The 24,642-nt window shown below is 38.8% G+C and overlaps 1 protein-coding gene across 1 annotated transcript in view; it reads left to right on the top strand.

The window, feature by feature from the left end:
* Positions 1-8,853, top strand: part of LOC127461412 (uncharacterized) — a 37,907-nt gene extending 29,054 nt beyond the window's left edge. The window contains exon 2 of the mRNA XM_051769222.1: positions 8,825-8,853. The gene's annotated coding sequence lies outside the window, so the exon portion shown is untranslated. The remainder of the gene's footprint in view (positions 1-8,824) is intronic.
* Positions 8,854-24,642: the final 15,789 nt, after the last annotated feature.

Here is a 24,642-nt window from a genome sequence, read left to right as displayed (position 1 = left end):
TCTATTTAGCCTAGACTGGGACTGGGGAAGAGAAGACTCGGGTTAGGAGGAGGGTTGGGTCTTGTCCATGTATTCATACACTAGAAGGGAGGCTATAAAGGTGCTGGAGCATGTCCAGAGAAGGGCAACAAGGCTCATGAAAGTACTCGAAAACATGTCCTGTGAGGAACATCTGAGAGAGCTGAGTTTGTTTAGTCTCAAGAAGAGGAGGCTCTCTACTTCTACCTGAGGAACCGATCTCTTCTGCTGTGCCTGCAGTGGGAGGATCAGAGGAAATGGTCTTAAGCTGAGATGGGAGATCCAGATTAGATATTAGAAAAAACATTTTCACTGTTAGGGTGGTCAGGCATTGGAATAGGTTGTTCAGGGACATGGTGGAGATATCATCCCTGGAGATATCTGGATCTGGTGCTGGGTGATATTGTTTAGTGGTTTAGGGGTTACAGTGGTAGTGCTGGGTGGATGATTGGACTTGATGATCTCAAAGGTCTCTTCCAACCCTGATGATTCTATTCTAAAGCAAAGGGAACTGGGCTATTTTCAGTGGTGCCTGGTACGAGATACCAGCCAGACTCCTGATATCAAACACTATCCAAGTACACTTATCTCTCTATTAAAAAAATATTTTCTCCATGTTGAGTCATTACATGTAGAATTTAGTCTCAGGTTGTCATTCAAGTGTGTAAAAGTTACTTTCTTATCTTGGTCTTTTGTTTCATCCCAGTGCTACCATGGCAGCTTGTGTGGCCCATCCTGCATTCAGCTCTATAGAGCTGGAGCAAGGATATTGATACACATTATAGCTCCTTCACTGTCCTGATCCTCCCTATTTTCTAAATCGCTTACAAAAGGGAGCAGAATCAATAAGATAACACTTGCAAATGACCAAAACCTAAATACACTTGCTCCGATTTTCACCTAGAATTTGAGCATGTTCGCTGCACCACTTCTGCAACCCAAAGCCTACATCTTCTGCTCAGGTTTTGTCACAGTATCTCAAAAACTAAATACAAGACAACTATCTGCTGTGTGATTTAACAGTATGTCACCTCACTGGACAATTCTCCAATCAAAAGCAACCAGAGAAAAACAATTTTTCTGAAGCAACTTTACTATGAAAGCAATCGTCAGCCTTTAAGAATAAAGTCTGTCTGTTATTTTCCCCTAAAATTGCATGTGCATAATAGGAACAGCTGTGTTGAGGATTTAAAGAACAAAAATATGTGTAGGAAATAACCCATTCCATGCAAAAAATCCATTATGTATACTGCAGGAAATCAGTAATCTGATCTAAATCAATTAGAAACTACATAGGAGTGACTGAAATAAGGAAAGGTCTGAAATGAAAAATGCTATCTTCACTGCTTGAAGACAGGTCAGTTAGTTACTTCAGTGAGCTCAGGATACCTGAGGCAAGACAGAACTTTATCCAATTTACTTTCTTTTTGGAGGTAAAAAAAGACATCAAGAGTTTTCTGCCAGGGATCAGATGTCTGGACAGGGTCCTGAGCAGCTGAGTGTCCCTGTCCAGGCAGAGGGTCTGGACCTGAGGACCTTCAGAGGTCCCTTCCTACCTCAACCATTCTTTGATTCTGTGGGATTGCTTTTCTACAAACTCACAATGATGACCAACCCTACTTTGCCATTTAAATCTTCAAAAATTCATAGACAGCAACCTCCAGTTAAGAGTATTAAAACATGTATTTTCTGTCAAGTATGAATACAAAGACATATGTACTTTCTCAGGGTTCTGAGGGCATTTACTGGCCTTAACAGCCCTGCCCTGACTACCTGGGGCTTGCCCCACCCTGCCCACAGCCCCAGACCCCATATCAGCCCCCAGGGCCATCAACCCCTGCCCCAGTGGTGCAACAGCAGGGCTGGACTCCAGCTCTCCATGCCTTGCCTGGCCATGGGCTCTGCAGAGCCAGGCCCAGCCATTCACTGACATCCAGTCTGGCCTCTGCCTGGTCCCATTGCCATGGCACTAACCAACCATGTCTGACTCTTGGTCTCCTCCCCAGGCCTAATTCTGACTCCCAGCTGCAGACCAATATCCCGGTGTGCCCCTGTCACAATTTTCCTGCCTGTCGGACACTGGACCCAGCTTCAGACTCTCCCTCCATCATCTTCTGTGCTTTTGTTCCTATATTATCAAAGCATTAGTGATGCTGCCACTGCAATGTGTTTTTCATGTGTAGGTCCACATTTTCCTGAAAATCAATTGCTTCTGCCTTTTTATGCTGCCCTAAGTAATCTGTGTGTGCTTAAGAGCAGTAGTCTAGATCACAGCAATCAACGGAGCTTAAATGAACAACAAGATGGGAAAGACTGCTTGAGCTGAAAGGTTCATTCTGTGACTGCTTGTCTCCCAGAGCTTTTTTGCTTTGAAGTGACAATTTCTTTATCACCTATCTTCCAGCACAAATTTATGTGAAGACTCTACTTTGCTGTTAACTGTATTTCATCTTCTCAAAAGTACTTTTTTTAATTTCATAATCGTTACTTCCCCTGGTACTCATATGTTTGCTAAAAATGGCAAGTTTCCCACTCTGAAGATGTAAATGGACCTTGTATTTATAAACAAAGGCAAATGTGTTACTTGACAAATCAAGATTTTTCTATTATGCACCACACAGCCATCATGTGTACTACTGCTCTTCTCATGCACAGAAAATGGGAGAAAACAAGAATATCACTTCATACAGACACAGTTCATCCTCCAGATCCCAATTCTTAATTGAAATAGTTAATAAAAAAGATAAAAATTACTAAAATCATACTAAAGAAAGAACCATGCAACTTTTGAATAAATACTTGTGCAACCTATCCAACCACGATTCTTTCAAGTCAGTAGGGACCCAGCCGCACAACTCTTAGAATCATAGAATCATTTAGGTAGGAAAAGACCTTTAAGATCATCGAGTCCAACCACTGCCTTAGCACTGCCAAGTTCACCACTAAACCATGTCTCTAGGTGCCACATTTACACATCTTTTAAATGCCTCCAGGAATGGTGATTCCAGTGTCTGACAACCCTTTCAGTGAAGAATTTTCTCCTAATATCCAATCTAAACATCCCCTAGTGCAACTTGAGGCCATTTCCTCTTGTGCTGTTTCTTGTGAATTGGGAGAAGAGACCAACCCCTACCTTTCTACAGCCTCCTTTCAGGTAACTGTAGAGAACCATAAGGTCCACTCTGGTGAGCCTCTGAACACCCTCAGCTCCCTCAGCCACTCCTCTTAAGCCTCAGGCTCCAAACCCTTCACCAACTCTGTTGCCCTTCTCTGGACATGTGTCAGCACTTCAATCTCTTTCCTGTAGTGAGGGGCCTAGAACTAAACACAGGATTTGAGGTACAGCCTCACCCGTGCTGAGTACAAGGGTCCTGCTGGCCACACTATTCTTGATACAAGCCAGGATGCCATTGGACCTTTGGCCCCCTGGGCACACTGCTGGCTCATGTTCAGCCGGCTGTCTCCCAGCACACCCAGATCCTTTTCCATTAGGCATCTTTCCAGCCACTGTTCCCCAAGCCTGTAGCACTGCATGGGGTTGTTTTAACCCCAGGGTAGGACTTGGCAATTGGCCTTGTTGAATTGTATACCATTGTCTTTGGTCCATCAATGCAGTCTACCCAGATCCCTCTACAGAGTCTTCCTATCCTACCAGTTTGGTGTCATCTGCAAACTGACTGAGGGTGCACTAGATCTCCTTGTCTAGGTAGTTGATAAAGATATTAAACAGTCTCCCCAGCACTGAGCCCTGGGGAACACCAGCCATGATCAGCTGCCAGCTGGATGTAACTACATTCCTCACCACTCTCTGGGCTCAGCCATCCAGCCATTTATTTACCCAGTAAACAGTGCACCCATCCAAACCCTGAGCGGCCAGTTTCTCCAGGAGAAATACTGTGGGAGACAGTGTCAAAGGCTTTACTGAAGTCCAGGTAGATAACATCCACAGCCTTTCCCTCATCCACCTTTTCATAGAAGGAAATCAGGTTGGTCAAGCAGGACCTGCCTTTCCTAAACCCATGCTGGTTGAGCCTGCTTCCCTAGTTGTCCTGCACATGCTGCATGATGACTGTGGAATGATGAATAAAGTTAAACGTAGAGGGAATTCAGAATTTTAAGGTAAAAAGCAGCTGCAGCTCCCTGGATGGACTGAGGTCGACGTGCTCCCCAGTACAACGATAAACATCTGTTCAGAGAAACAGAATGGAGTGTGGAACGAAGTGAAGACTATGAGGCCTCCCTCCATTCTAATCCCAGTAGAATGGGAGAACATCATGGTACTGAGACCGTACAGTACCTGTCTGATAACAGAGAATCAAGATGTTCTGCTGCTGAAGCCAATAACCATGTCGAACCTCCTCAGGTGCCAAACCACAACCACCCCCAGTCATTAAATATACCAATCAGAAATAAAAGGTATTTATGACTAGAGTCACTCAAACTCCACACAAACATAAAGAAAGTAATATAAAAGTAAGTTGGGAATAGAGGGAAAGTGGGAGAAGACCTCCACCGAAACTGCTGTGATCAGTCAACAGGCTGAGTCCATCTTCTTCCCCCCAGAGGGATGTCTTGGGTGAGAAATATACTCTACGTGCATTAAATGATGTTTTTAGAATTAGAGCTTTTGTTTGTGCTTACCCCATAGCATATTAGTAGATTGCTTTATATTAGAGCTTGTGCTTGCTTAATATATGTATCAGTAGATTGCTTTAAAACGTATTTTTGCAGTAGAAACTATCACTGACAACCTTCAAACCTTATTAGTCTGTCACAAATTGTATTAATAAAAAGTGTTATTCTGTAAACTGGTAAAGTGAGTCTTTGCAGTAGCTGGCAGTGCATAATGCCTTGGCAGGATCCGCTGAGGGGTCTTGGTTCTGTTGAGTTCCCCCTAACAAGGGAGGTCGAGGTACCCTCCGATCTTGTGAATCTGTTGATGAAAGGTCTCATTATGAGATGCTGACAGACTGTCAGTCGAGACAGGGTCTTGACTCTCCCGGGGATACCAACAAGAAAAATCTAAACTCCCACCTTTCACAGTGACACAATCATCAAGATGATCTGCTCCATGACCTTCCACGGCATTGAGGTCAGTGCCCTGGATAATCCTTCTGCCTGTTCTTGTAGATAAGCATCACATTTGCTAACCTTAAGTCACAGAGAACCTACCCAGTTAGCCAGAATTTCTAATAAATGATGCAAAGTGTCTCTGTGAGCATCTCCTTTGGTACTCTTGTATGGATCCCATCCAGACCCATAGACTTGTACATGTCTAAGTGGTGCAACAGATCACTGACCATTTCCTCCTGGATTATGAGGGCTTCATTCTACTCCCCATCTCTTGTCTTCCAGCTCAGGGAGTTGGATACCCCCAAAACAACTGGTCTTGCTACTAAGGACTGAGACTAAGAAGGCGTAAAATACCTCAGTCTTTACCTCAATATTTTCCTCATCCTTTGTCAGTACATTTCCCCCCATGTCCAATAAAGGATGGAGATTTTCCGTAGCCCTCCTTTTGTTGCTAATCTATATTAACAAGAACCATGAAGTAAACAAGAGTGCTTGTATGCATATCATTCATCCATCCATCACCACATGTGTAAGAACTTTCCTAAATACATGAAGTACCAAATTTATCCTTGAATTCATAGTTAGCATCACCAGAATTAAATTTTAAGCATTTCTCTAAGTGTTTAAAGTCACACAATATATACCTTGTGTGAACATAACTGCAGAATATTTATTAAAATTAGTAATTGGGGTTTTTTTAGGCATTAGCAAGATAAATTTTTGCGGCCATCTTAGGGGTCCAGAGATTGGCCATGAATTTTACCTGTGTAACTCACATTTACGTATCCTGAGGATATTTCTAGGGGAGAAGCAAAATTCAACTCCAGTATTAAACTGTGTTATGTAATTTAAAACTATATGAATTGGTCTATATGGTAATGTTATAAAGTGTGGTCTACATTATCACAGTTATGCTGAATATGGTCATTTTCAATTTGATGAATCTTTTTGTTTGGTTTTGGTTTGGGTTGTGCGTGGAGGTGAATATATTTTCTTCCACAGAATCACAGAATGGCTGAGGTGGGAAGAGATCTATGGAGTTCATCTGGTCCAACATACCCACTCACACAGGGCCCCCTCAAACTGGTTGCCCAAGACCATGACCAGGTGGCTTTTGAATATCTCCAAGAATGTTGATTACACACAATCTCCTTGGACACCCTGTGCCAGTGCTTGGTTAGCCTCACAGTAAGAAAATCTTCATATGGTGAGTAACAGAAGAGTTACTATCTCTCTAACTTGGTACTGTTCTGCCACTATACAGTCTATTCTTTTATTTATTTGCCCTGGTCATTTATCAGCTAACTGGCAAACAGCACTTCTGATAATGCAATTATTTTTATGCTTGTTGAAAGATTTAAATATGACTCCCTTGTATGCAAAAAATCTCAGAAAAAAAGCAGAAGCTTAGAGTTTCTAAAGTGGCACCAGAGAGTGATAAAAGAGTGGCTCTGAAGCAGAAATTGTAAAGATCACAAGCATCATTCGCAAACCTAAAAATACATGAGAACTATGAAGAATGTTCATGAGGAACATTTGAGTAAATCATAGAACAAGTTGAATCATCTTGTAGGACACAACTGAAGGAACAAGAGCGCGTTGATATGCCACTGGAAAATATGTTTTAAATGTAGTCAATCCACTGCCAATGTTCTAATATTGTTGTAGCAACTGTAATTAGCTCAGAATAATATTTAAGAGCATCTTAAGTACTAAAAACAAGTGAAGTGTTGATGGTGCCCCTCTCTGGTTATTAGCTATGTATAAGATGCTGTTTGATCAAATGTTTCATAGCTTCTAGACTGATTTACATGTGTAGGAACTTAACCCACAACATTTTAGATATCAATCATCACAGTTCTTCAAGATGTGTTTTAACATCCTTTGATTTCCCAGTAGAGGAACAGACACATGCAGCCTATTTATAGATCTTCCTGTGCTGTCTAGTCTGGGAAATGAACCACTTATTTTAAAAATTGTTTTGGTTATATTTGCAAATTGATGACTAAAACATTTTAAATACCTAAATAACAATAAGTATTTTTTTACATTTTCCACGAAAAACCAACCTCTCTGAATTGTGTGAATGGATGCAAATTGATAGCACCAACAGCTGAAGAGTAAGTAAGCACAGATATACAGATAAGAAATTAAAATTGCTCAAATGTCATTTGCATATTCACTAAACAGTATAGATTTTTATCTGTGATATTGAATTAAATTTTTAAGTCCATATTTGTCTTTACAACAAAAATGCAAAATTAAAGCATGAGCTCATATCCTTTTCTCTAATTTATTTCCTTTTTAAAGTAAGTGGACCATAGAGCCCTTATTAAACATGGAAATGCATGGTGGTTGCAGTGTTGATGGTTCTGTCGGCTTTTACAGGGTGTACTGGATCTGGCTGGCATGGAGTTAATTTTCATCGTAGCAGCCCATACGGTGCTGTAGTTTACACTGGGGACCAAAACAGTGTTGATAACAAACCAGTGTTTTAGCTATTGCTTAGCAGTGCTTGCATAGGGTCAAGGCCTTCTCTGTTCCTCTCTCTGCCCACAAGCAAGTGGGCTGGGCACGGGCAAGATGCATGGAGAGGACCCAGCATGGGGAGAGAGACATTCTGTACCATCTAATGTCATGTTCAGTAACAAAGCTGAAGGGGAGACTCAAGGAAAAAAAGTCAAGATAGTATTTTTCACCTGAAAAAAACTTGGGCATGGAGGGTTGGCAAGTATTCAATTCTCGATCAGTAAAAAAGGAGAAAATTATATAAATTCTCCAGTAATTTTGATTACCCTATATCTTATAAGCATTCGATTAGTTAGGTTTGGATTTTCCTGATTAAAATTTCAAATAAGAGAAAATAGTAATGTAAGTCTTATACATGTATGCTTTCTAAAAGTAATCCTTTTGGTAGAGTTGTGCATCAAGATAAAGAAAGAGAAAACTCCAAGAGAAACAAAACAATGAAAACAGGGAAGGTCAAACAGCCTATTAAAAAATTCAGTTTAATAAATATAGGAGTTCATTATATTTAATATGTTTTAAACATCCTTTCATTTGTTTTGAACATCTCTTTCAACATGTATCCTTTAACTGTTTCAGAGGCACCAAGGAAATAGAAAGAACACAGCAGAGTAGTGCCGTGCCGACTTTTAATTTAGTCTCCTCACTATTAAGGTTGTCTACAAGAATAATAAAATTAATATTTGTTGGCAAAGGATGACATTCTACTGGCTGTTTGATCCCAAGTTTTTATCATTTTTTTTTCCTTTGAACTACTTTCCTTAGTATTCTGAAATTAACTCCTGGAAAATTAGGAAATAATACAGGTTTATATCTGACCAAGTAGGTTATTTTTCCATGTACTGGATTACTAGCCACTAACAGTAAAAGGAGAACACAGGAAACAAAATGTATTCACCAGGTTCTTTGCTAACCAAATTAAGAACTCTTTTACCTTCACATCTGTACCTAAAGGGAGTTTATAAGAAAGCTGGAGAAAGACTTTTCACAAGGGCATGTAGTGATAGGACAAGGGGGAATGGCTTTAGGCAGAATGGGGGCAAGTTTAGATTAGATATTAGAAAGAAATTCTTCACTGCGAAAGTGATGAGACACTGCAACAGGTTGCCCAGAGAAGCTGTGGGTGCCCCTTCCTTGGAAGTGTTCAAGGCCAATGGGACTTTCATCAGCCTGGTCTGGTGGAAGGTGTCCCTGCCCATGGTAGGAGTGTTGGAACTAGGTGATCTTTAAGGTCCCTTCCAATGCAAACCATGCAATGATTCAATGATTATGAGGCAAGGATTTGTTCATCCCGTAGCTATCATTCACCCATTACATCAACAAAATAATCAGAGCTTATGAGTCATAAAACTCCAGACCGTACACCTACCAACACAAACAGACTCAGCTTCTTTATAGGCATTACATGCATCAGTAAGCACATGATACACCTGAGGTCCTTGTATAGATTAATGACTTCAGTATTTCTTTCAATGCAACATCTCTTAGCTCAAGGGAAAATGTTTCAAACGTACATCACAAACCACAAAAGTAACAGGGAGATTTGATTTGTCATGTAGTTTTAAAACACTATTAATTTCCAAACATAGCAACAGAAAAACTCCCGATGCCCAGAAAGGCACACACCGATATTTGAATAGCTAGAAAGACAGCTCCATTCAGGAAACAAAACCATCCTTTCACACATAACTGCTGTAGGATGATTTCTGTTATAAATCTGAGGGGAAGGGTCTTCCTTTTTGAGAGATGAAAACTAAACTTAATTTCTGTGTATTGTTTAGTACAAGGGTCCTTAAGTAAAATTCCTCACCTACATTATTCTGAACCTAGAAGTGAATGGACTTAATAGTTCATTGCTGTAATGGAGGTTTTATGATTTTAGCTACAAGTGCTGTTGCTTTCAGCACAGAACAAGAAAGCTGAAAAAATTTCAGTGTGCCTAAATAAAGGAGATTTTTTACTTTTTTTTCAGTCATATCTGCTAGTCTAACCAAATATATTATCTCTCTCTTCAGTCATTGCTTCATGATAGCCTTGGTAATTATGAATGTAACAGTTGTTAAGGGAATGGCATCATGAGGTTTTAGTGTCCCTTGTTTCCTGTCCTTTCTCCCAACTTATTATCTGCCTTGGTTTCTCCTGGTTATTTTTCTTCTCTTTTGTCTTGCTCAATGTATCTATTCCACACAGAGAAACCAGGAAAAAAAAAAAAAGCCACCTCAACACATTCACCCTCATATACTAATTTCTTTACTCTCTTCAAATAGGAATGACTTAGAAAAATAAGTTTTTCTGGAACATGTTCCATCTGTTCTACTTACACTGCCAATGGTGATTATGAGAATGATTTCTATCAACAGTCTGTGGCTTAAATGACGTGTTAAACAATATAACATCCTATCGCCTCCAATTTTATCTGATTTTCACAAGGACTTCTTATATTAACTTATTTCTCCTTAATGTCACTTATTTAATGTCGCTTACAGAGTTATTGAGAAAAAGGGAAAAGAAGTGAGTGTCATACATAATTTACAATTTCTTTTGATTAATCATCTTCTGTTGGCAGAACTGTTCATCTTTCACATGAAAAGCTTGGGAACTTTGGATAGTTCTACTGGACTAACACCATATAAAAGCTACTGATCAATTATTCATACACAGATTAAAGTGAATTAAAACTATAGTCTTAGAACATCAGGAAAATATTAAATGACCAAGAATTACTAATATAGAAACTTTCAAAGTTATAAAAGTCAAATTCTCAGCTACAAGCCTGCTGTTATCTTTTTGATCCAAAAATCAAAGGAAAACTTCTTTTTTTTATATAGTCATTCATTCCTTCACAATTTCAATTAATTCTGCCAAGGATTTCGGACAATCTTGTTCTTACCAAAGGACATCATTTCAAGGGATCAATTACAGAAGTAGTTCACAGGATTGATACAGTTTTATGCTGACCTCAAGGCCTATGTTATCCTCTCATGACTAAAAAGGTGATCTGGAGCTAAACACTTCCCAACTCATGATGTCTAGAAGCTGTAACATTTATGTCTTCAGTTCTATCACCAACAGGGATAAAAAAAAGGAAATAATGAACCTAGGATTGTGGAGCAACATTGTCCTCCAATGAGAGTTCCAAAGAGTTGTCAAAGAGTCAAGTTATGTCTTTCTCAAGAAGTTTTGGCACTCATTTTGGTAAGGCCAAGGATATTGTATCATTTAGAAAATCAAGATAATGTACAGTCAGTCTCTCAGCTGACACCCTGTTTTGCAAGAGTTGCTGGTCTGTTATGATCCCAGTAAGATAGCACTTGGACTCTCTAAGGTATCATTTAAAATTCTACTTATGAGGAATAACACTGTAATGAGAGAAAAATGAAGGTAATTTTATGTCCTGTTATCTGATGAGAACTCTGAATGGTGTAGCATTGAATGAGCCTCTGATGCACATGTAGCACATCATGCAGACAACATCCATAGCATTTTGGTAATTTGAGCTATTATAGGGTTTTATACAAGAAAACAACTCTATTCATCATTTCTACTATCAAACAGAGAGTATATTCACATGAGAACTTCTTGGTGTGCTTTTAGATAAAGGCAAGGCCACACAGGTGGCATAATCGCTGGTACTCAGTGGGAGTTGCCTGCAGACTCTTCTTGCACAGGGAGCAGGCCCAGGCTGCCTGGAGACAGCAAGCACCAGCCTGAAGGCAAAGCTGCATGTGCGCAGCTCAGCTCTGAGCCTACTCAGGTTGACTATTTTGTGGATCACTAAGTCCTTGATGTAATATGGTCTTCTGAACAGGATCACTACACACATCCTTCAGCCTATTTCCCCTAAAATATTTGTGGGGCTGATGCTGTATTTTTTACAGAGGGACACTGAAAGGCATTTACATTTCTCCACATAAGTTTAACATAACCATCCTGAAAGCTCCGTGTCTCATAGCCACTGTCCTACTGCAGAGAGGGCACAGGTCTCCTTATGGAGCTCACATGCAACTACCAAAAATTCTGCTTCCACCATCCCTTCTTCTTTCCTGTAACTGTGTACCATTAAATACATCATGTAGAAAATAGCATTAAGCTAATTTATTTGCACAAGCACACAGCTAATTTTTTCCCTGAATACTTGTTCAGTTGCACTCAGTGCTTACACTTCCTGTGGCTCTTTACCTATTTTTAACCTTTCTCAAACAAACGTGCTCCTTATTTCTACCAGTCAGTTCTACTTGTATTTACCTTTGTTCATCCCAGCTATGCAGAAACAGGGGTTTGCATGCATGCACACTTCACATGCTCACAGCCTCTCCTCTGAATACCCATTCTTCTTCCCTTCTCTATGCAAGACAAAATAGAGATAGGGAATATGAAATTGTATTAATATGTGTATATATATGTGTCTGTCTGTGCTTTGGTGTGTATTTATCCACAAGCACACACACATACATACATGCACTTGACTGGGTCCTGGAGGAGAAGAGGATGCAAGCAAGCTCAGTGGGACACAAACCCACATCCCAGCAGGAAGTGAAAGAAATAGTTGTTTCTCCATCTGCAAGCTGCAACATGTAGGATCTTTATTACTGCTGCTCTCAGGGCTGAACAGAGATCAAATCCAAGAATAAAATATACCTTCTAACAGCATAATTGAACTCTGAAAATAAGGAAGACTAAAGTCCTGCACCCAGAACTCCCTGTACCTGACCCTCAGAGAGAATGTATTTGATGTTCTGCCTGTACAAGTCACTGCTTTCTCTACTAATGTTCATATTGTGGTGCACCAGAAGTAGACATAGAGAAAAAACACTGCTTACCTCTGTGCAGAGCACATATAAACAACTGGGACCACACTGCAGCTTGTTCTACACTGGATAGGTAATACAGTCGTGCCTATTGTAGCATTTGTAGACAGGAGCCCAGCACACAGGTTAAACTGGCCACTGCACAAGGCAGCCAGGTCTTTGTCAGTGCACAGACAGGTGTTGTCAGAAAGGCTAAGGTTAGGAACCTCTGGTAAAAATCTAAAGAAATGTTTCCATACCTGTTCTCACTGAAGGCAGCCTAATGTGTGACAAATGAGGTGTAGCAACTCCTACCATGGGAAAGAAAAGTGACGGAGTCACACAAAAATACCTGCTCTGTCTGTGAAATGCTTAAAGGACTTTGGTTTAAATCTTTAGTTCCATTAGTTCACTAGCTAAGTAATATTCATAACATCAACTTCTCTTAGGAAAGAAAAATTTCATTCCATTAATACTCAGAATTAAAATAATTCAATCACAAAGATATGCTGAATTTTTATCGTATATCAAGTACATCCTTTTCATCACCACCACACTGCACAGCCAATGTACTGTTGTCACAAGCACAGGTGATTTAATCACTAATTAGTAAATGCTGCAATCAGAAGCAGCACAATAAGTCTTAGGGTCTAACCGAGAAGTGTTAATCAGATTTACATAGTTCAGTTGTTCCAGTTACTGCAATGATCTTTGAATTCACGTTTTTTTTTAATAGGATGAAACAATCTGACTGTGTCAGAAAAAGCTGTTGCCCAAGTACAAAACTGTACATATAGTAGACACTTATCAGTTGCCTAATTCTATCTCAAGCCTTCAAGCAGTTGTTGGGTTTGTTGCGATAATTTGCTACATTTCAGAGTTTTTAATTCACTATATTTGTTTGGGGTTTATTTCATTATGGCCACAGCACCTTTAGTGTCAGGATTATTTTCTAAATCCAGTTTACTTCCACTTTTCAATAATTATACAGAACTTATAGTTGTGAAAACAGAAACCAAGTGTAACAGCAGATTCCAAGGTTGGAAGACAAAGTTCACCTAAAATATTGAAATATAATAATTTTGCAGACTTGGCTCCAGATTTTTTTTAATACTGTAAGTGAACCATGCTGGGGACCAACCTCCTTATTCTGATTGTTTGGGTCTTGTTTGCAAAAAGCTGCAGCAAAATTTATCTGCATTACTCTTGCTGTGTACTGCCCTCTCGTGGATTCGTCGGAAAAGAAATCCCAAAAGGAATCAAACAGACTATACATACACCAGGAGAGTGTTTCCCCAGACCGTCTAAAGCCTCTTTATATGCTTGACTTTGGTCACAGAAGTGGGTCCACAGGAATTCACACACAGGCATATACATAAGCGTTTACAGATCGGATCTGTAGTTAATCAGAGATAAATATATTAACAGCACTTTGCATTCAAATTACAGCTCTTCATGTCTTCAAGGAATACCTATTGATATTTTTTACATCTGAATATCTCATAGATTTGAACTTGATAATTTTAGCTACAAAATTTTCTCTTTGTATCCATTATAATTGAAAAACACTTTAATTAATGAAAGCCTTAAGCTACTTTAGAATCAAGCCAAGTATTTCGAAATGGAACTATAGTCTACAGCATTTTTAATAGGCATTTATAAGCAATGTAAATAATTTATAACTCATGTAAATTTATGATAGATGTATTTTTAGGCCAAGACTGGTAAAACATCAAAATTTTGACTACCAGAAGGAACATTTTATGCAAGCTGCAGACGAGAGAGACACTTCAATACAGCTGGCACATTGAACAAGATAGATCTCCAAGTATTCTCAAAAAAATCCTTTGAGCATCAACACTGTTGCTTGCTCCATGTGAAAATATGAGTTTCTCTGCAATTCATCTGCTCCTGAAATTCACAAATTCCTGGATTTTTTTTTTAAATCTTTAAAGCTGGGTAAATAATTTATCTTTGAATATAGTATAGTTTGTTGCATTTTTAAAACACAAGATTGGACTTACTCAAAGGCCTGTCACAGGAAGGGTGCTTTTGTCCGCACAGTGTAGGTCTAAAAATCTGCGTCAATAACCTCATTTGGACATCAGTCCGAAAAAAACACATTTCCTTCCACCTCCTTCCCTAGTTATTGATTTGAAAGTAATTTTAAGAGTCGTAAGTAAAAATGATCAGAAATTCTCGATTAGCATGGTTCACTAAAGTGTGTTGAAACGGGCTCTGCCATCGAACAGGGGAACATAATAAATGGATTGTTTCCATCACATTTTAAATCAAGACTTCAGAACAGGGTAAATTATTCTTTATTTCTTTCCTATCAAAGAAGTGTGCATCTCACAATGCTTTCACAAAAAGCAGATGGACATTGGAAAGGATCCAGATAGTCTAGGATTTTAATCCATGTAGTCACTTCAGTTATCATTCAAATCAAGGGATCTTGGCCAATAACTTTGAAGGGAAATAAAAGTATTGGACACGAACAGTTATAGTGATTCTGTGCTCATTTCTTCTGACTCCCAGGAACCAGAATATGCAGTGCTTTTCCATTGCTTCATTCAGGATTTAGCTTTTGTGGCATCGCCCATTTTTAAATACACATTGGGGAACAGATGGATAGGATAACAAATTTTGCATGTCTGTGCAATATAAATCTTTCCAGAGCAAGCTGTCAGATTTTAGTATTTCTAATTTACAAGAATGCTTTTATACGTTTTATCAGCATCAGATACTGGAGCTTACTTTCAGAAGCAGCTAGAAGTAAACAGCTATAGATTTTAAAATGGATAGAAGAGGACTGCACTTTAGGGAATTTCAAATTCAATAGAAGTCTATTTGAGCTTTCGGTTCTTTTATCTGGGCATCTTTTAGAGCCAACTAGGAAGGCTACAGAATGAGCACAGGCAAGTTTTCTCTCTCTGGTCATCCAATCAAATTGAGTAGGTCAGCTTTAGAAAGAAAAGTGTTCTTCTATTTCCCTTTGAGACTCTTACTCGTGCATTGATGTGATGTTCTGGTTTGTGCCTGTTCTCTACTATTCTGTTAACACAAGAGGTCCCAGGCTTAAGAATACTGGTGGTTTTGTTTGATCTCTCTAGCAGTAGGGAAATCAGAGCAAAAGCAGGATTCAGCAGAAGAAAGGGTCCTTAAAGAGCCTTAGAGACTTGTGGATTCCAGTGATTTCCATGGCAGTAGCAGAAAACAAGATCGGTCTTATTCAATTTCCTTTTGTAGTGCATTGCTTAGTTCCTATGGTAGATGGCACTAACAGCACCTATTATCAAGTTTACTACGTTTCACCTAAAATGTTGAGTTTAATTGTTTATAGGTTTGCCAAGTACCAGTAGTTTGTCCTAGAATTTGTTTCCAGGCCAAGTATCATGTCAGCTTGAAATCTGAGGAGGGACAAGAGAAGGAAAGAGACAGATTTCAATGAAAATATTTCAGCTGTGTAGTCAGAATTGGCTGAGACATTCGCCTGTGTTAAAAAAAATAGATAAATAATCTAGCTTTGGTAAAAGTTCTAGCAATTTTTTCTTTGAAGTAGGGATTTGAATTTCAGGTGGGCAAGGATGGGAAAGGGGAAATGCGAGCCACTGTATTGAAAATGTGGCTTTTTCATCCTTTTGAAAAATCCACACAAATTTGTGTAGGCTCTAAGTTCATGAAGAAGTGCAGTATGATGATCCTTAGCAGAGGCTGAGATCCTAGCAATATATTTTCCCATTTGGTCTTTACGTACACAAACATATTTTAGCCACTTTTAGGCAAAAGCATTTTTGGAATGGCAGCGGCTGGCTGCTGAGTGCTGTGTTTGGTCTCAATTCAGGTGCATTCAGAGAGGCTGAGATGCCTATTGCCTGTGTGCTTTCAAGAGTGCCCTTCCTGGAATCATTTTCTGCAGATGGGAAGACACACACAAACGCACAGCTGGAACAGCATCCATATATGCTCTCAGTGAAGGCTTGAAGGAGCTATCTGAGAATGGGAGGAAACCCAGAGGCAAAAGGAAGTGCAAAAAGAATGAGAGACTATGGGGTGACATATCTATAGGCAAGAAAAGAAACTTGAATTCTGAGATCCAGAGTGGTATGAAAGTGGGATTTAAACAAGCACAGGTGCTAAGTAGAGCAGTACATACCCAAATCTCAGGGAATTCAGACAGCTGCCACTCAGCATTAGAGGGATAGAAAATATCATTTAGTCATCAAATTGTTTGCTGTTTTAGTAGAACACCGAACTAATAATAGCCTTTTAACTCTGTCTTGATACATGGACAATGTAATCTTCATCCTTTCTGCAGTAGTATCCTGTCACTAACTAGCTAATGCCTTCTTCACAGTTAGGAAACTTCTCCTCAGAAGGAAAGCAAGGTGCACCCACCTCAAGCCTGTAGACAAACATCAGAAGACAGTACTATTAAAAAGTAAACCAGAATCTGCCATACTATTTGACATGTGTGAGAGCTCAAAGGACAAGTTAGTAACTTCTGGTAAGTTTAACATGACATCAAGGTGAGGTGTCATGGTTGGAAGCAGTAACTCTTCATTTCAGTCCCACAGCTGAAAAACTTCAGACCCTCTTTCCAAGTACACACTACTTATCAGTGCTGCTCACACCAATATTAAGAAATTTCTCCTGTTTGGAAGTTGTTTTTCAAAGACTATAGTCACTAGCACTAGTGAACTAATACTTAATTTTTGACAAGAAAATTAGAAACATCTTCAGGGGAGATTAAATTAGTCACAGTAATCATGTAAATCTAACACATTCTTTATTTCATTAAAAAATGTATATAATATTAAGTCTTGCTGGCATACAAAAATTAACAGAGCTCCCCTTTTTAAAGAGCTCTTAATCCTTGGTTGTAAACATAAGCAAGCCCTATCTACTTGTCTGGTAACACTACTCAGAGCAATGAGATCTGCAGAGTTACAAGGAAACACTAAGTCCCACTGAGGTGAAAATATAGCAGAGTAAAAATAACTGCACAAGTGTCAGTAAATCAGCACCTATAAATTATAATCTGAGAAGTGAAGAGTATTTAAAGTGGATATTTCACAAAAGTGATGGAATAGTGATCAGAATAGAATATGACATTCCCAGGAGTTTTGAGAAAAGCAGCCTGTGACAAAAATTTTGAGAGTGCTTTGTACAGATGAGAGCTCCAAGCAATTTGGAAAGTGAAAACCAAAATGCAGAAAAGAGTGACTAAGCTATTTTCTGCGAAGACAAACAAAAAAATGCCTAAGAGAAATGAGGTCTACAGATTTAGTGAGGCTCTCTGCATTGTTGATCCTCTGTTTCTTTTAACAGACAGTTTATCTCTGCTCTGCAATGCTAACTGGAAAGTTATTTAGCAGCATTGTTAAATCAGCATATAATACTGATGATTTTTGAAAGTCAGATAAATCATCTAAGTAAACTTCTGACAGGTTCACAGAATCACAGGATGCTCAAGGTTGGAAGGACCTCTGGAGGGGGTCACATCCAATGGCCCCTGCTCAAACAGAGTCACTTAGTACCCAGGACCAGGTTGCTTTTGAATATGTCCAAGGATAGGGACCCACAACCTCCCTGGTGGGAGTCCTTGTGCCAGCCCTTGTACCCCCAAGAGTGAAAATGTGTTTCCTGGGGTTCAGAGGGAACATTCTATGCTTCAATTTGTGCCCATTGCCTCTGGTCCTGGCACTGCGCCCAACTGAACTCTGGTTTCTGTCCTTATTATACCCTCCCTTCAAGTATTTTAATGCATTGATGAGTTTTCCCCTGAGCCTGCTCTTCTCCAGGCTGAACATTCTCAGCTCTCTCAGCCTCTCCTCAAAGGAGAGATGCTGCATTCCCTTCATCATCTTTGCAGTCTTTTGCTGTACTCTCTCCAATACATCCATGCCTGTATTTCTCTGGTGCCCAGAACTGGAACCAGGCCCCACCAATCACAGGCCAACTCCATTATCTCTTGGCCCAAGAGAGCCCCATATCTCCCTGACTGCTGCTATAGTTTTGTTGGGCAGCAGCCTTCATCTGCATCTTTGCCCAGCTATGTTACGTGTTATTCATCCAAACCTAATTCAGTGATGCTGGTCTGCACCCCACAAGGGCTAATGCAAATGACAGCTACCACATATGAGTATCACAAAATCACAGAGACATGACTAAGAGGCAGTTAATACTTTAGGTATCTTCCTAGTGTTGATAATTCATTTATAAATCTTGGCAAAATTATGGGGGGAACAGAAACAATGTAAAATTGTAACTTTGTAGTTATGCTTCAGTTGAGAGAGAGAAAAAATGTAATAGTTACTTTTTATGTTCTTTTAACATTTGGAGCAGGGTGCACAAGTAAAACCTAGTGAGATGGAGAAATTCAAATTAAAAAAGAGCACAATGTACATTCTATACATATTCTATGGGGATTTAGATTCTATACAACTAGAGATATCAGTGATTCAGCACACAGTGTGAAGGAAAAGAGGACTTTGCCAAAAACAAATATTTCTTAAAAGGGTCACTGCAGCTTAATATATACCCCAGCATTTATTGTATACTTCAGGCACTTAGTGATTCGGCTACACTGCCAGAAGCCTCCCTTGTGACAAGTCACCTTGTTCCCAGATGGTTATGAAATAAGATCATTGACACTCTGTCAGAAATCTGTTAGATTTTTCTTCCTCTCTCTTCATCTTTAGTCAAGTTACAGCTACAGAAAAGTGTGTGAATGACAGGCCTAGTGACTGTATTCTTTTGTAAAATCACAAAAAGGTTAGCTTGAGCAGAAGTGGCACCAACCTCCCAGGAATGTCTTACCAAGTTCCATCAGCCCTAGCCCCCAGTGACCTTTTCCAGCAGCGAGCTTTGTTTAAACCCAGTTTAGGCAGAAGTTTCCGTAGTGGCCAAGGCTTGCAATGCTAGCAGCTCTGTTGATGTGGCCAACTGAACCAAGATCATGACCACATTTCACAGAATTCTCCAAAGAGTAGATAGATGGTAATTTTTGATCACTATCTGACAAGCCTTGAATGTGTTCTTAACTGATTTTTATGCCCATAGTGACTGTTATTTGCATCTATATTAGTATCTTTTTACAGACAGCTCAGGGGACTATTCCTAGCAATATATCAGTAGGTAAATTATTCCATAAAGTAATTAAAACTGCAAACTGCAGGAGGAAGTCCAAAGGGATTGCCTAAAACCTAAAATTATCCTGCAAAGATTATTGTCTCCAAGCTTACTCATTTTTCAGCAGTGAAAGAGAAGTTTTCTTGGGCACAGTTCAACCAACTTCAGTCATCCTGCATCTCCTTCTAGAGGAGTCCCAGTGGAAGCCTAGGGTTATTAGTTTTGTGAGGTTTAAGTTTACAGGGTGTAAAAGGCCCTTTTGTGAAACATGTTATATAGTAAGAAGAATAACAGGAGCTTTGTAGGATGTTTTTATTTGTTTTTCACATTATTTTTGACTGCTCAAAAATAATTATCCAGATCCATAAAATTTTAATTCTCAATGAATAACAATGTCAATTTTCTTATAGGAGAAATTTGTAAGGAAAGCTGACACTTTTTATTGGATGTACCTGAGGCTGTGATGTCCTTGTGACTTCCTCTGTGATTTTGTTATTTCCCCAAGCCTACCTGACAACAGCAGCCTTATCAGCCTCACAGCCCAACACATCTGCAGAGAAACACTACAAGTTAGCGAAAAACATAACACCTATTTTTACCTGATTACCATACTAAAAAGAATTTAAAGGTCAGATGTCTAGTTTTGGGCATATGAGGTATGTAACTAGATAAATTTAAGTCTTGGGTAGGGAGAAAAGGAAAAGAGGAAGGAAAAACATTGCCTGCACAAGCTCACTAATCTCACAGCCATACTGTGGGCACTGCTGGGATCCCTCTATTGCAAAGACCCACACCCAGCTACTTCTGCTTTGTTTATGCTATTCCACTCTGTCACTTAGTCACAATAAACCTCCTATTAAGTTTCACAGCTTATTACATTACAGTATTTTGACTCAAATAGTATAACAAAATGCTACCAATACAACTAACAGACTTACTCTTATTCATGATTATAGCATGGAAACTCCCATATATTTTGAGAAGGGAAATAATTTAGAAATTATCAGTTTGAGGTCATGCATGTAAAGAAACTTTATGGTCTATAAAAAGCTTACTAATAAAAAGCTATACACTATTAAAGTGAAATATTTTCATTAAACCTCTCCTTGGCCATTTCATAATTAGATGCATACATTATTCATAGAGTTGTACTTGTGGTAAATACCTGAGATACATTCCTCAAACCTTACAATATTTTTTTAATATTATGAAACTTTACTCTTCTAGTAGAAGTCCTTATACGTAAAAAAATTAAACAGCTTATAGAACACAAAATGGATATACTGATTTTGAAATACAAGCACTTCTCACGGATAAGTGACAAAGCTGGATGGAAATACTTATAATAATGTGGTTAATCATTGATTAAAAGATAGTAGACCAGATTCTGATCCCCCATGTATTATCCACAGCAATTAAATATACAAGCCTGAATGACATGCTAGCACACCGTGATGCTCCAAACCACATACACACATCCTAAGGCACCTTAAATGCTTCCCTTGGAGAAACTTGATGTGATAGAGAATCAAAATAGCTCTTACTGCAAAGTAAGCAGTAAAATACATGTATATATGCATCATGTATTAGTCCTCCATGGAATGTAAGAATTTTTAGATGTGATCTAAGTGATTTTATGATAATGGCAGAGGTATTTTCAAGCATAGTTACATTCAGAGGATTGTCTCAAAATATTTCCAATTTTTCCCATATATATCAGAGTTAAGATATACTACAGTTGTTGAACAGCTGGAATGACAGCCCGTTATACATTACAGAAGGAGAAACAAGTTTAGTTGGTTCCTTTAATTTAAGGTTTTATTTAAGAGGTGATCTTAGCCTTCATATAAAGTTTGGGTTATAATTCATTGCAAGCAGCCTAAGAGATTTTTCTGTTATCTTAATCACCACAAGTTCATTCAAAGCCTTCTTTCAAGTCAAATTAATCATCCTATCTGGTAATATTCCATGCATTCCATCTAAACTTCCTAGACAACTGGCTAGCTACAGGGGAATGGAAATTTGTAATGCCATTGCAGTGTTCTCTACAGCCGTAAGAGAATGTAAAGCAAATGGCACACCTCTGACAACTTTTCCTCATTTGGGTTCCTGCTTCTCTTCGTCAGTGGATTCCTAAGGTCTCTTATACATTGATTGCTAATTTTTTTCTTTCTGAAAATCTTTCAGCATGTGATAAATTTGCCTGTTTGTTAGCTTGCTCTCTTTATCAGATCCTTTGAACTGATTAGGCAGCTTAGCAAACTGATTTTTTATCATGTTCAAAGCTGAAACCTGCTCCATCACTTTCCATCAAAGAAAAGATTATGAAGGTGCCAACACATTAGTGACCCCTGAAGAATCTCTACCATTTCAACTTTCTCTGCTATTACATTCTTATGCAAACCCCTTAACTTCAGTGGTAGTGCCATTTCTTCTGAAAAAAAAAACCAAACAAACAACAAACAACAAAATGAAAAATCAATTATACAGAGTAAAGTGGTGCTGAGAAACACTTTGGTGTTTAAAACAACTGGTAGGTCCTGTTCAAATATCAGTTATTGCTTAAATTAGAATTTCAAGGTCCACAGTTCCTGTAGAAGTCCTACTCAAGTAACCCAAATAGCCTGTTTAGGTCACTGTGAGTTTTAGTTTAAGTAAACAAGTTGGGCAGAACATGCAAAAAGTATCGGCCTGCCTGCTGCTGGGCTGAGGGAATGTACCAAGGGAGAGCTTATCCTACTTCCATTTTCAATTGACTTTGTGATTTTGAAGTTGAGCACACGTTTTTATTCATTCACAGCTCAGTTCAAAGAATAGCTATCTGACAAGTAGAGAATAAAGAATGGTTAAGAGAGCTACAGGCTAGAAATACCACTCAGTAGTGATCTTGTTTTTCCTACAGTGCTGCTCCCAGTCAGCCTTCAAACAGTCTTGAGAAATGAGATGAACGTGAAATACGTTGTTCAACTGCAGTCTGGAAAAGACTCTCTTGCTTGGGCTAGACACAAACCTCTTCCAGTTTCTTCTTGCTAAAGGGAAATAAATAATTTGTGGGTAATCTTTGCCTATTTATACCTGCCTTCCACCACAAGTGTTGGGAAGATTTGTGGCTCTATTAATTCTTTAATTTCCTTCCCACAAAGCTTCCTTAACACAAAAGCACATTGACATGTGACTCATCAGAAGAGTCTTACTGACTGACATAACTGTTAAAATGTAGTCTTAATATAGATATATGTCACTTCGTGTGTATAAACCTGCAAAGTTCAAAGGAAGATAAATTTTTAAGGGAAGTAAATTGTATGGTATTTGCCAAATATCATGGGTTAGAGGAGCTCATCAGTGTGCTTATGGGAGTCTGTCAAAACTTTCTGGGAGTTTGTCTCACCACTAAGCCATATCACTTTGCACCAAAATTAAAATACATTATTCAGGTCAATGTTATATCATGTTTTGACCTTTTACTCTCTGACCTCAAATAAGAGTGAAACAGTGGCAGCAAACTTAAAAGGACTGTCAATCCAAAGCCTATCAAGTACACAAGAAAGGAGCATCCTGGACTGTTAATAGCCATGTAGCCAATAGATTGAGGGCAGTGATTATTCCCCTTGCTCTATGATGGCACTTGCTATATAATATCTAGAGTACTGTGCCCAGTTTTAGGGCTCTGATGCAGAAAATATTATAGTTAAACCAGTACACATCCAGTGAAGGGCCACCACGATGCTGAGGGGCTGGAACACTCCTGTCAGAAGAGGCTGAGAAATCTGGACCTTCAGCCTGGAGAAGGGCAGATTTGGAGGAGATTGTACCAGGTAACCTGCCAGTAGCTATGAGGAGACCATTGAAAAGTCTCAGAAAGTCATCTAACATGAGGAAAGTTCATCACAGAGACAGGCTAATACAGCAGTACATGGTGGGAACACAAGAAACAATGGACACATTGACACAAGAGAAGTTTAAACAACATATGAAGAAAAACTTTTTCACTATGGGGGCAGTGATAGTGAAAGAGGTTGTCCAGAGAGGAGGCACAGTCTCTGTTCTTAAAGGTTTTTAAGATGTGGCTGGATAAAGCCCTGGTCTGACCTCATATATATGCCTCTTTTGAGTAGAAGGTTGAGTTAGGAACCTCCTGAAATCCCTCTGAACCTAAACTTTCCAATGATCCTATGTAACACTCTTAAGAGAAGGGTAATTAATCTAGTTGATTATCCTCTGTTTACTCTTACTCAGGACATTAATTTTTTTGCTGCTAAACTCGATGTCATTTATCAGTTTCATTAGTGAGGGTTATGAACATGTTATCATGGGTACAACTGCAATGATCATACTATTGAGATTTTAGTCTTGCACAGACATAGTACCAGTAACTTAAATCAACTGCTTCAGGTAATAGTCAGATTCTGACTCAAGTCAGTTATTACCAGAGCTGGCAGTGGTAATAAAAAGTTTTGAAAACATAAGGTTTGAAACAAGATGGTAACAAGACAGTAACTTTACACACAGTTATAGTGGGGACAGTTCAGACGGTTTCATGGATAACTTTTTTCCCAAAAGGTTTCTTAATCTAACCTGTAAGTCCTTATAAAATTTATCACTGTTCCATCTTACCTGCTTTACTGTACTTGCTGTATTATTTGCACAATATGTCCCAGACATGATCAATATCCATTACATTACCAACTATATCAACAAATGTTAAAATGAAGAGGTTTGGGTGAGGAAAAGAGTGGAAAACATTTTCATTCCTACATTGTTTTCTTCACATTGTTTCCTATTACAAAGTATTATGTTGAACACCCTTCCTTCTGGTTAATAACCTCCTTGCACAGACATTAATGGATTTGGATGGAGCCTTAAATTAAACAACAATCCCCTCCTCCTCCCAAAAAAGGAGTAAGGCAGTTAAATTGCCAATAATCACTGAGACATTGGACACTAAGATATGACATTTTGAAAGCACTAAGTGCTAACATTTATTTGCTAAGATCAAAGGGTAATTTGAGTAATCATACCAGTGTACATACCAATGTTCTTGGGTACACCAACAAATCTTTTTTCTTAATCTCAGATATTCTCACTGGTTTAATTTATAATGCTA

Source organism: Manacus candei, unplaced genomic scaffold, assembly GCF_025592945.1.
Source record: "Manacus candei isolate 608988 ecotype Guabito, Panama unplaced genomic scaffold, ASM2559294v1 h1tg000008l, whole genome shotgun sequence".
Lineage (NCBI taxonomy): Eukaryota > Metazoa > Chordata > Aves > Passeriformes > Pipridae > Manacus > Manacus candei.
The sequence above is the reverse complement of the archived record's forward strand: the minus strand, read 5'-3'. Positions and strand labels throughout refer to the sequence as shown.